Genomic DNA, 13,590 nt, shown 5'->3' with positions numbered 1-13,590 from the left:
GCTCATCTGCCATTCTTTTCTTCTTCCTCTGCCTCTTAACTGGCAATGCTGTTTCCAATGCATCAATTTCCATGTTTGACTTTCATCCATATTCATCTGTGAAATCCTGTCATTACATTTATTTACAAATTCCAAAGCCTTGCTGTGGCTTTGTGAACATTTATCAAATGTTCTTGTCTGTTCCTTCAACTTTGTTGTCGCTGGGCAGCAAGGTAGCCTGGTGGTTAGCATAAATGCTTCACAGCTCCAGGGTCCCAGGTTCGATTCCCGGCTGGGTCACTGTCTGTGTGGAGTCTGCACGTCCTCCCCCTGTGTGCGTGCGTTTCCTCCGGGTGCTCCGGTTTCCTCCCACAGTCCAAAGATGTGCGGGTTAGGTGGATTAGCCATGCTAAATTGCCCGTAGTGTCCTAAAAAGTAAGGTTAAGGGGGGGGTTGTTGGGTTACGGGTATAGGGTGGATACGTGGGTTTGAGTAGGGTGATCATGGCTCGGCACAACATTGAGGGCCGAAGGGCCTGTTCTGTTCTGTACTGTTCTATGTTCTATGTTCTAATTCCATGCAGTAAACATATCTAAACCACTTGTCTGTAGATAACTTGATAACGGGGTTGTAGTTTCAAATATATACAAGTAAATGCTGTCAATATGGTTTCAAACTTTAGAAGACTTTGAAGTAAAACATTTACTTCGTGTTTTGTTTTTGCATCAAACTTTTCTGAATCTTATATCATTGATAAGCATGTCAATAGATTTACGAAAGTACTGCCAGCGGCAGCATCAAAACGTCCAAATATAGTTGTTGCTGCATTGGATTTTCCTGACCATCTGGCCTCACCAATTAGCTTTAATTGTTTCATTTTTCTTGTCCTAGATGTTTTCCACACAACTTCTATCCATACAGGCATTTCTATTGTGTGATGCCTTTCAACATGGAAGTTTGCTATATTCTGGAGCAAATTGAAAAAGACGAAACTGCAGGCCCACAACATTTTGTTGTTTCAGTTATCACACCAAATTCCAGACATGGGCAATAGCAACCATATAGACATGTTGATCAGCCACACAGCAACTTATACTTTGTAAACCATTATACTGACCATGGTAGCTTGCAGCACCATCTGTCGCTATCATATAAACTTTTTTGGGGGGTCATCCAATTTTAGATGCTGTAATGTTTCAATCAATTGATCAAAAAGTCCCTGTCCTCTACCATCATTACTTGGCACACAACTGAATAAGTAGTCGCTCACAGATCATACCTATAACGCACATTACCGACATAATAACTGCTAAACTGATCGATGGATGAATATCTTGTGTTAATAGAATAATATTTTGCTGAGAACAACTTCATGACTATTCTTTCTTGTATCATATCTTCATAATTTTGATTAACATGTTTATAGTTGTTTTACTCAGGTATGTAACAAGTCCAATACGGCCTTTACTTTGAGCCTTTCCTTGTTGCTCTAATCATTTGATTCTTTGTTTAGACTTGTTTTGTACTGCAGAAACGTGAGCTGCCATAATGGGGGTCATATTTTGCCATCAACTGCACTGTAGCTAAAAGATTGCCATGATTCAGAACCTCATTATCTAGAGTGTAGGCCGATTCATTTCTGTGACCTCAAAAAGGAAGTGCTTGCTTGCCTAACATCTTTATGATGTCTATAATCCTCATGACAATACTTCTCTGCTTCAATACTTCTTCTTTCCTTTTAATTAGTGATGCTGCAAAAAATTTATCTAAGGTGTCATCATTAACCACACTGATATATTGCTGAGCATTTCTGACATGTGTTGTCGATTCATGTAAAGTCAAGGTCTGGCTAATACGCCTGTAGTCACTAAAGCCATGTACAAAGGGTGATGGATTACAAGTGTTGGGAAACTCAAAGGCTAAACAGTATGAACAATATAAGCATCTATTTTCTTTGTTATATGTTAGCCATTTTCTTGGGACTGAATCATTCATAATTTTCCTCTCATACAAACGAGCATCAAATGGCAGATCATCAAGTGGCTGAAGTGGATGTTCAGCAAAAAACTGTTTTAGCTTTGCTCGTGATGGATATTGGAAGATTCCAGTAATTGATCATTCATTTTCTTGTGTAGGTTCATTTACAGGATGTGCTTCAGAAACCAAGTCATTTATGCTTGAAGGAATATCTGATTCCCTGTCACTAGTTGAAGCTATGTGTTCAGATGTTGCAACTACAGGCAGTACAGATCCAGAACAAGGAAGCCAGAAGAAATATTGGGCCTGGGTTGATTAGTAATGGATGCACTTGTATTTGTCTCTACATTCAAAATAGCTCTTCTCTGTTCTTGTAACTCGCATGTCATTGCATCATCACCATGAGCATTGTTTCTTGCTTCTTGATTATGTGTTGCAGAACTGGATGTTGATGTGGATTGTGCTTCTGGTATTATAAACTCTGTAATAGGCCTGCATCGCTTGGCTGATTCCTTCCTTTCTGTTTCTTTTTGTTCTTTGCGTTTTAGTGACCCAGATTTATGCTTTTTCTTTTCCATGCTGGTAGGGGTAATATTCCTGAAATAAAAACTTAATTAAAAATAGCTCACATTGGTACAAATAAATATTGATGATTGCAAGAATAACTTGAAGGAACGCCAGATAAACTCCTACTTGATAAAAAATATAAAATAACTTACTTGCACTTCAATAGGCTATGTTCATTAGTCAATACTACTGTGGCCTATGCAGCTTCAGAAGAGGAGACAATCCACTGTCCCGTGTTCACACCAGCAAGCAACTGAGACAACTGTTGAAACTTAGAAGTTTGGTCCGACTATAGTAAGACATTAAGAATGGTCCCACGACCAAAGTTAACATGTCCAGTTTGATACCAGTGTAGTGTTACAAGTCGCAACCCTTTGAGTTTACCGATCATGGCTTATCACTTCAATATCTTTGACCTCATGATTCACGGTCAAAGGTACCGCTTCTCCTTTTCGGTGACCTCACGACCCTATGTACTGCTTGATATCCTTTCACGTTACCGACCATCTCAAATCACGAACTGTAACTTTATCTTTAAATTCACACACTCTTGCTGAAAACGTAGTTTTCCAACTATGTCCGACCCGGGTGAACCAGCCCCCCCCCCCACTCCTTTCACATCCGTTTAACACTGCTTCGTTCCTTCATACACTGAGTGATTATTTGTTGTTTCTTTATTGCATTTTATTTGGTATTGCTCTTTTTAAAAACAATTATATTTTATTAAGTTAGAATACAAATCTCAGGAAGGAAGTTGGAGATTTATTTATCTAATTAATTATAATTTTTAAGGGCCCTTCAGAGATTCACGGGCCCCTTCTTGGCTCTCCGGGCCCCGGACCGATGTACCGGCTGAACCAAGACTACTGCTTGATATCCTTTGAAGTTGCCGACCATCTCGAATCACGAATTGTAACTTTATCTTTAAATTCACACACTCTTGCTGAAAAAATGGAATTTCCTTAATTATGCCCGACCCGGGGCCCCCTATTCCACATCCTTCCACTATCTCCCCTGCTTCGTTCCTTTTCATGCACTGCTTATTTGTGTCCTGTTCTCTTTTTTTCGTATTCCTTTTTATTACTAAAACAGTTGTCTGTGTTTGTTTCTTTATTGCATTTTTATTTGATATAGGGGGCCCACTTCATCAGCGGCCCACTTGCCATCGGGCAAGCTGACATCCTTCCAGTCCGCCACCGCACATCCCTCATAATAAAATGAACGTGATCTCATCTGTACCCCAAACACTTTAAAGAGTCTATCAGTATGCCAAGTTTAAAGGTCCGTGAGATGAAGGTAAAAGTTATCCCTTTAAAGTGATGAAAACTTTTGAAGTAAACAGATGAGAATATTTTCACTTTATTATGGGAAAACTTTAATTTTTACACACTGACTGTTTTAAATAGTTTAGGGGTACAAATAAGAACACTTTCACTTTTTAATGGGCAAACATTTTTTTTACATTCTGAGTTGGGTGACTGTTTAATGGGTTTAGTGGCTGCAGTGGAGCAAAGGAGTCTCATCCCAGTGAAGATCCCTGAACAGAGCCCCTCCAGCCCTGCACAAGCACCCCCCCCCCCCCACCCCAATCCCCACCTCTCACAAAGGACCCCCCACGGCACCCAGGTGGCAATTCTTGGTAGGGTACTTACCACCTTGCCACCCCTCGGACTGCAAGGTGCCAGGTTGGCACTGCCAAGAGGTGGAGCCTGAAGTGGAAAACGGGGGAGTGGCACTGAAGCAGGGGACTGTGGTGGGGGAGTGAGGGGAGGAGGAATGGAGGCTGACTAGGCATAGGGGGTATAGGTGGGGGGGGGGGGGGGAGGGTGCCCTACCTGCAATTGGGGGGGCGGGGGTACAGTAGCAGCGATCTGAGATTGGAACATTTGTCCAAGAGATTAGGTCCCACCCCTCCCAGTTGCAGCACGGACCCCCAAAAATGTTTTCCTGTGTCATGAAATAGCACATCGAGGACGCTCCTAGCACAAGTGGGAATCACTGGTTTTCCCGCTGGTGGGAGCACTTGGTCCCCGTTTGGGAAGATCGAGCCAAAATGTTTCCTGTAATGTTGTCTGTTTTCTGTTTGTGAAATTCTGCCTGCAGTAAATTTTACCTCAATGTCTGAGCTTCCACTGTCCTCCAGGGAAGATAATTCCAAAGATTTACAACTTTGTGTCGAGAAATTTCTCCTCATCTCCTCAGTGGCATCCACCTTATTTTGAAATTGTGCACCCAGTTCTAGACTCCCTGACCAAGTGAAACATCCATTCCTTTAAGTATTTTGTAGGTTTCAATGAGATCACCTCTCAGTCTTCAAAACTTTAGGCAATACAGACCCACTTTGCCCAATATCTATGCATAAGACAGTCGTGCTATCCCCGGCACATGTCTGGTGAACCTTCGTTGCACTCCCTCTATGGCAATAATGTCCTTATCAGACCTAGTGGGTTAGACTTTACATCTTCCTGATCTGAGTTCAAAACCATCCCAGAGTAACGTCAAATTAATTTGGACAGGTTCCATCAAATTCCTGATGTGTTTGACCAGAGAACACAAACTGTCCCCTCTTGCATCAATTGGTAATATCATTGCAACAGACCCAAATGTCCAGTTTGATACCAGTGTAGTGTTACAAGTCGCAACCCTTTGAGTTTACCGATCATGGCTTATCACTTCAATATCTTTGACCTCATGATTCACGGTCAAAGGTACCGCTTCTCCTTTTCGGTGACCTCACGATCCTATGTACTGCTTGATATCCTTTCAAGTTGCCGACCATCTCAAATCACGAACTGTAACTTTATCTTTAAATTCACACACTCTTGCTGAAAACGTGGATTTCCAATTATGTCCGACCCGGGTGAACCAGCCCCCCCCCCCCCCCCCCCCCCCACTCCTTTTCACATCCGTTTAATCTCAGGAAGGAAGTTGGAGATTTATTTATCTAATTAATTATAATTTTAAGGGCCCTTCAGAGATTCACGGGCCCCTTCTTGGCTCTCCGGGCCCCGGACCGATGTACCGCTGAACCAAGACTACTGCTTGATATCCTTTGAAGTTGCCGACCATCTCGAATCACGAATTGTAACTTTATCTTTAAATTCACACACTCTTGCTGAAAACATGGAATTTCCTTAATTATGCCCGACCCGGGCCCCCTATTCCACATCCTTCCACTACCTCCTCTGCTTCGTTCCTTTCATGCACTGTTTATTTGTGTCCTGTTCTCTTTTTGCTGAAAGTCTTCAGAGACTTTCAGTGGCGCCTTTCTTTAGATGGGACATCAAATTCTGGCCTTGTTTGTCCTCTCAGGTGGATGCAAAACAAGATAGTCCATTATAAGCAGGAAAGAGGGGCGGGAGGCGGGTGGTACCAGAGAGATTGGAGTCTCACCGTCTATAGGACCAGGGTCCTGTAAATCGGGGGTTGTCCGAGGATAGAGAAGTGACTGGCATTGAGGTTGTGGCCTGCAACCACAGACGTGAGCATTCACTGTCCCTTCAACCAGATGAGCGCCCCTTGGTGGTCTAGTGGTTAGGATTCGGGCGCTTTCAACAACACCGCCGCGGCTCGGGTTCGATTCCCGGTCAGGGAATGAAAGTTTACTCTTTGGGGCAGCAGGGTAGCAAGTTGTTAGCATAAATGCTTCACACAGCTCCAGGGTCCCAGGTTCGATTCCCGGCTGGGTCACTGTCTGTGTGGAGTCTGCACGTCCTCCCCCTGTGGTGCGTGGGTTCCTCCGGGTGGCTCCGGTTTCCTCCCACAGTCCAAAGATGTGCGGGTTAGGTGGATTGGCCATGCTAAATTGCCCCGTAGTGTCCTAATAAAAGTAAGGTTAAGGGGGGGGTTGTTGGGTTACGGTATAGGGTGGATACGTGGGTTTGAGTAGGGTGATCATGTGCTCGGCACAACATTGAGGGCCGAAGGGCCTGTTCTGTGCTGTACTGTTCTATGTTCTATGTTCTATGACCTGTCCCAAGTGAGTTGTTCATGTCAGATAAAATGATCTTTCCTCTCACTGACCCTTGTCTATTCTCTTGCAGGATCTCCACTTGTTGAGGCCGGGCCATCCGGAGTCATCCCCCGCCCCGCCACCCCCCCCCCCCAACCCAAAAGACCAGGAGGAGAGCTCCGAGGAGACCACCATTGAGGCATAACAGCTATCACCCCCACCTTCCAACAGCACAGAGACACACACCTCAGTGGGCGATATTAGTGGACAGGCTTCTGATGAGCACCACACAGCTGTTAATGCACATCAGTTGGATGCAGGAGCATCCAAGGGAGTCAGCAGTCGGAGGTCTGCTGGATCCCAGGATTTAGCTTGGTCCCAGATGCTGAGCCTCTGACAAGATTCTCCCAGAGCTGATGCAGGTGATAGGGGACAGAGATGTGCAATCAGGAGGGCATGTCAGTGACATTCCAGCGAGTGCAGGGCCAATTTGAGGAGTCCCAAAAACCACAGGAGATGATGCCGACAATGCATGCACTGAGGCCAACACTGCTAGGGTAGCGACCGCATTGGAAAGCTTGGAGCATGACGTTGGCGTCTTCAGTGGTGGTGCCCAAGGTATGACTGAGCCTGTGAGGACCATGACTAAGGGTCTCGACATCATGTCCCAGACACAAGTGAAATTGCCGAGGGACTGCAGAACATGGCCCAGTGACTGTGGAGCATCGCTGAGGGTGGCGAGGCCATGTTGCAGACAATGGGGAGCCACCAGGATTCGCAGAGCCAGAAGATTTCAAAGCCTCTCGAGATCACCTCCAGCTGCCCCTCCATCATCTGAGACTTCCAGGGCCCTCGGGGCAGAGTTAGGGAGGAGGAAGCGCTGAAGGTCAACCTGGGGCCTGCCACCAAGGAGATGACGGCGGTCTCCAGTTCTTCTGAATCCCACCCTCTTGACACTGGCACACCTCCATGGCAGCAAACAGAATAGGGTGTATGGTGATACCAATGACACTGGTAAGTCGGCCGGGGCTCCCTGGCTCCAGGCCCTCTAGAGAAAGTCCGCCCAGGACACCAAAGGCCACAGGGTGTGGAAAGCAGCAAGCTGCCTCCACCTCCGATGTGCATCCTGAGGACACACCTAGACACAGCAGTGGACCACGGAGCATCAAGAGAGGGGATCACTGATTGGACATTGGGACCAGAAATGTCAAATATTCACAATAAAAACAGGTTACACCTGATACACATGAAACCTCTGTCACGGTAATCTTCACAGCGGGCCTGCCTGAACCCCTGCCCCTGTTGCCCCACCCCCCTGGGCCAGTGGTCCAAGGTCAAATGCCCCCAATGCAGACCCCATTCAAGGGATGGGTGTGAGTGCGCTGTCAGTAGAAAGACAGGAGGTTTAAACTGAGGAGCACCAGAGCTAACCTCCTAGCGAGTTCTCATCACTCTCCTGCCTTGTATAGTGACCATCTGACAGTGCCGACACGTCACTTTGGAGTGATGTTACATAGACCATTGGAGGAACAGGGTAGTTGGGGATGGGGTGTGTGTGGGAGGTCAGGAATGGGGCAGGGAAAAGGAGATAAATGGGTGGGAAGGAGGTGAATGGCAGGGAGTAGAGCGATTGGATGGGAAGGAGGGATTGGGGGAGGGGTGATTGGGTGTGAAGGAGGGATTGGGGGAGGGGTGATTGGGTGGGACGGAGGGGAATGCAGGTGGAAGGAGGGATTGGGCAGAGGGCATGAGCTGACAGACATTCTCATGTCCCATAAGAACCAGGTGAGGATGAGAGCCTCCCTGGTCCTCCGGGCATGCCGGACCCTTACCGCCGCCTGTCCTCCGGCTCCTCCTGTGGGTCCTCCCCGGGCTCATCCTCCATCTCCTCATCCTCAGACAAGGACGCATGTCCCTCCATCTCCTCCTCCAGCATGTCGCGACGCTGCTGTGCCAGATTGTGGAGGGCACAGCAGACCATCACAAAGTGGGGGACCCTCTGGGGAGTGTGCTGCAGGGCACCACCAGAGCAATCCAGGCATCACAACCACATTTTAAGCAGTCCAATGCCTCGCTCAATGACAGCCCAGGTGGCAGCGTGGGCCTAGTTATATCACGTCACCAGGCAGCAAAGTTTTATCCATAAAAAATAAGTCACTACTTGAGGATACCTTGTGCACCAGCGAAAAAAACACAAGCTGCCACAGATCCACCCCTCTCAACTCCTCCATAAATGCAGCCAACACCTTCGCTATTCCCAAAGGAGATAGCGATCTTGGCCTGGAGTAATCTAACCTTAGGTCCATAGCTCAGTTAAAATCCTCCCCTAAAATCAGCTGATGCGTATCCAACTCCAGAATGGCAGCCAACAGTCGTTCCATGAACTTATCTGTGGTGAATCACAGTCCGTGTAATTCACACTTATTATATATGATGTACTGTGTTTGTGTAAGCTCGGTATACGAGCAGTTGCGCGGCTCTGCCCCTAGGGGGAGATGAGGAGTTTGTACTGGGCTCCACCCTTGGTTCCGCCCATGGCTCCTCCCACTAACCGGAAGTATAAAAGCCTGGCAGTCTGAGCCTGCCTGCCAGTTCATCTCGGCACAGGCAGGCTCCGTTGTAAGATCATTAAAACCACTTCCAACCACGTGTCGTGTGAATTGATGGTCACATCATTATCATCATCCCAATTCAGGGTATACACGTTCACTAACATCACTGCTTTCCCCTCCAGTGTGCCTGAAATCATCACATATAGTGACCACCCTGATCGGCCACCACTGCCCCCGCCTGGAAACGAACCCTCTTGCTAACCAAAATCGCCATCCCACTTGACCTACTATTGAACCCGGAATGAAAAACCTGGCTAACCCAAGCCTTCTGCAACCTGATCTGGTCCTGCACCCGCAGGTGGGTCTCCTGCAAGAACACCACACTGGCCCCCAAACCTTTCAAATGTGAAAAAACCCTTGCCCTCTTCACTGGACCCCAGTTCCAGGTGATCAACCTTGTCGGGGGTCTCATGCACCCCCCCACCTTGAGTCAGCCATCAGCACCGTGTTTAATGTTCCTATCCAAATTCCCGGATCCCACCACCCTCCCTAAGGTGGGACAAAAAAAAACCTTGAACACTATTAGCTCTCCCCTGCCCCCGCCCTCCAAATCCCATCCCCTTCCCACCAGTCCCGCAGACTACCTGGTGCCACATTCCCCATTCACTCACCACACAAACAAACAGATAGGCCCACTGTAAACCACTCCATGAGGCCCAACAGACCGCAGCCTCTCCCCCACTCCACTCTGATTCACTAGCCTCCCCTATCCCCATTACTAGCAAAGTGACACCCAGCTAGGACCTTCCTCCAATATCCCCTCAAAACCAAAAGCCACCCCACCCCTTCTATTCCATACTCCCCAACGATACACCCACCCCCCCATCATCATTAACAAGGCACTATCCCCTCCAAAGCCCACCCACCCATCCCTTGTTTTATTGAAACACCCTCCCCTCCAAACAAGGCCAAAAACACCCAACACATAATGCACAAAGGCATACGTACAGTACACAAACATCCTCCCATCATACACAAATCCCCAAAAAGTCCTCCTCCGGCCCCAATATCTTCTCCCTGACGAAGGTTTCTGCTTGCTCTGACATATCGCAAAAATGTACTTTTGAGTCCATGGTGACCCGCAACCTCGCCAGGTACACCAACCCAAATTGCATGTCCTTACTGTTGAAAACGGTCTTCGCCTGTTAAAGGCCGCACGCCTCTTCGCCGGGTCAGTCCCAATGTTCTGATATATTCGCACCATGTGCCTGTCCCAGTCGATATTCCGCATCCTCTTCGCCCACTCTAAGATCCGCTCCTTCCGCTGGTAATTATGAAAGCAGATAATCGCTGTCCGCACTGGCTCACTCAGCCTTGGCTTCTGCCAGATCACCCGGTGAGCTCATTCCCGCCCACCAACCGAGAAAACATCTCCGCAAAGAACTGGGTCGGCTTTGAGCCCTCCAATCCCTCTGACAGCCCCACCAACCTGAGGTTTAATCACCTTGACCTGTTGTCCAGATCCTCCATCTTCAGCCTCAGGCCTTTGGTGTTATCCGCCACCATCAGCACTCAGCCTCCAACAAGGCAAGCCGATCCTCGTGCTGCGACAGAGCCTCTTCCACATATTTCAATGTCTCATCCTGTGCTTCGACCACGTCCAAAGTCTGCACCAACTGCTCCTGAATCGGCCCCAGAGCTTCCTCGACAGTGTCTTTAAAAGATTATTTTATCTCCTTGCTCTGCCACTCAAACTGCCGATCCATTTGTTTGCCAAACCTCTCCAGCTCCTGTGCCATCATTACAGCCAACGTGGTTAATGTAATGGGCACGGTGGCCCTCTTCCCTTCTTCACCTCCCTTCAATGGGCTACCCTCCTGAGCTTTCTTCGTGTTGGTCTTCTTTGTCAATGCTTTCGACATGCGTCCGTCAAGGAACAGTTCTCTAAACCCACACCAAGCGTTTGGTCAACAAAGCTCTCTGAAAACCCGAGTAAAAGGGGTCAAAAACAAAGACCTAGCTGGGAGCCACATTTTGTACATCTTGCTGTTTCTTACATGATGTCACCAGGAGTTATGATTCAATTTATAAGTCAACTTAAACACAGCCTACTGGCAAAGGGGCCACAAGGGTGAAGTTGGTCTTGCACACCAACATCAGAAACGTCGCAGGGCATTTAGCAGACTACCTTTGCCAGTTCGAATGTAAAAGAGAGAGCCGACAGGTTCTGTGCTCAGGCCCAAAACCAATTTTACTCCACATTCTCTAGAGTCTGCAACACCACAGGAGGTCCATTTGTTGCGAATAAATTCTTCTCTAAATCATCCACAACCCAATCTTCTATACATAATATTCTTAGCTAAAGACTATCAAACATGCTTTCCCTTACCTGACCAATTATTGAGTTCTTGGGGTTTCCTGCTTTCAGGAGGACGGGCAGAATGTTTCTTTCTTTTTTCAGTTTCTCCAGCTTCCGCAGCAGTGACTTCCTGCAAATCGATACATGTCAAGCTAGTTGCTGGTTCTGTTCACTTTTTACAGTTTACTTTTTAAAACATTCAGCATAAACTAGTTCGATATTTGGCACTATTATATTCACTTCTTCACATCTGCGGTTTTTTTTAGAAATTAATTCTAGGGTCGTGGGCTTCACTGACTAGGCCGGCATTTATTGCACATCCCAAATTGCCCTTGCCTTGAGAAGGTGGTGGTGAGCTGCCTTCATGAACTGCTGCAGTCCATGTGGTCCACTTGCTGTTAGGGAGGGGGCTCTAAGATTTTGACACAGCGGGGCAGCAGGGTAGCATGGTGGTTAGCATAAATGCTTCACAGCTCCAGGGTTTCCAGGTTCGATTCCCGGCTGGGTCACTGTCTGTGTGGAGTCTGCACGTCCTCCCCCTGTGTGCGTGGGTTTCCTCCGGGTGCTCCGGTTTCCTCCCACAGTCCAAAGATGTGCGGGTTAGGTGGATTGGCCATGCTAAAATTGCCCGTAGTGTCCTAATAAAAGTAAGGTTAAGGGGGGGGTTGTTGGGTTGCGGGTATAGGGTGGATACGTGGTTTGAGTAGGGTGATCATGGCTCGGCACAACATTGAGGGCCGAAGGGCCTGTTCTGTGCTGTACTGTTCTATGTTCTATTTCCAAGTCAGGGTGGTGGCGGGTGGCTTGGAGGGTGGTGTCCTCACCCACCCCAGGGTTATGCTGGAAGCTGAAAGAATTGAGGTAAATAATTAAAGTAATTACCTGTTGACCTTCTAAAGTGAATAGACAGAAGCCTACAGAGGGGCCATAGAAAACAACCATTAACTGCCCTGTTTTACACAGGATATTCAATAGGCAACTAAATAAGTTTAAAGAATTTATTAATTTACATTGTCCCTCTGCAGCACCCACTTGGCAGTGACTTTCATCTAAAGATGTCAGCTGGGGGTTGCTATGCCAGCGTCCACAACACAAGCTGTCTTTTTTTTAGCACATTTCCTACTTTGTCATTGAAAATTCCTTTGCTTCAGAGAAACAAAAAAAGCAAAACATCATTGTTTTTATCAGCTGCGTAAATTATAGGAGGTAGACAAGAGACGCGATCAAAAATCTCCCCTTAAACACTCAAATTTGAATGTATTGGAATATAGTTATTTTAGTTAATATTCCATATTTACCAACGCAAATGCAGTGGGCAATCAAACGTCGCTGGCACGTTCAGTTAAAACATGTTTGAATGTAACGTGATGTTATGCCGAAATTAGTCAGCAAAATCCCTCACTATATTCTTTCCCTGCGATTAATGAAAACTGAAACTCGGTATTTTGTTTAAAATAACACCACAGGAAATTGTTGTTTTTATCAACTGTGTAAATTATAGGAGGTAGACAACAGACACGATCACGAGGCAGCTTCCTGTGCTCGGGTAGCTCCAACATGGTTTATGTGTGAACTGGACATCTCCAATCGTTCCTGCCAACTGCCCCCTCCACACACACTCGGGGGCACGGTAAAAGCGGATTGCTGCGGTGCTGGAATTTGAAACAGAAAATGCTGGGCAGTCTCAGCAGGTCTGGCAGCATCTGTCGAGAGAGAAGGGAGCTAACGTTTCGACTCTTTGGTCAACGCTGGAGAGAACTGGACACGGGGGTCAGAAATAGTTGGCTGAATTCAGCCGGGTTGCAAATCGTGCTGCTCCCCAGCTGCCTGCACTTTTTGCACAATATCCTAAAGTTGACATTGTAATACAGACAATGTAATCATAATGTCATCAAATTAATCAGGACACGTTCTTACTTGTTGCCATTTGACATGCCTGGTGTGTTTGGAGCTGGAAGCTACGCGCTTCAATCCACCCCATCTTCACCCATAGCAACGTTAGGGCGTAACCATGGCCACCGGGTAACCATTGTGACGTCCGCCTGTCACGCGCCGCCTTCTCCACTTGTCTCAAAGTTCGAGGAGCGCGCTGAGGAGATGGAACGCGCCTTGTGGCACCGGGCGGGGGAGCTCAGCTCAGTCCATCCAGTCCCCTCACCTCCAACACGCTCAGACCCAGCCCTCCTGCCCCCATCTCTCTGATC

The 13,590-nt window shown here is 47.2% G+C and overlaps 1 protein-coding gene across 4 annotated transcripts in view; it reads right to left on the bottom strand.

Annotated features, from left to right (window-relative positions):
- The window catches only part of dyrk4 (dual-specificity tyrosine-(Y)-phosphorylation regulated kinase 4), a 143,924-nt gene extending 130,539 nt beyond the window's left edge, over positions 1-13,385 (bottom strand). For all 4 annotated transcript variants that reach the window (XM_038811365.1, XM_038811367.1, XM_038811368.1 and 1 more), the window contains exons 1-2: positions 13,304-13,385; positions 11,417-11,516 (exon numbers count right to left, since the gene is read on the bottom strand). The gene's annotated coding sequence lies outside the window, so the exon portion shown is untranslated. The remainder of the gene's footprint in view (positions 1-11,416; positions 11,517-13,303) is intronic.
- Between the last annotated feature and the right edge of the window lie 205 nt (positions 13,386-13,590).

The sequence above is a fragment of the Scyliorhinus canicula genome, chromosome 11 (genome assembly GCF_902713615.1).
Source record: "Scyliorhinus canicula chromosome 11, sScyCan1.1, whole genome shotgun sequence".
Lineage (NCBI taxonomy): Eukaryota > Metazoa > Chordata > Chondrichthyes > Carcharhiniformes > Scyliorhinidae > Scyliorhinus > Scyliorhinus canicula.
This window is presented reverse-complemented; position numbering and strand designations above follow the sequence as displayed.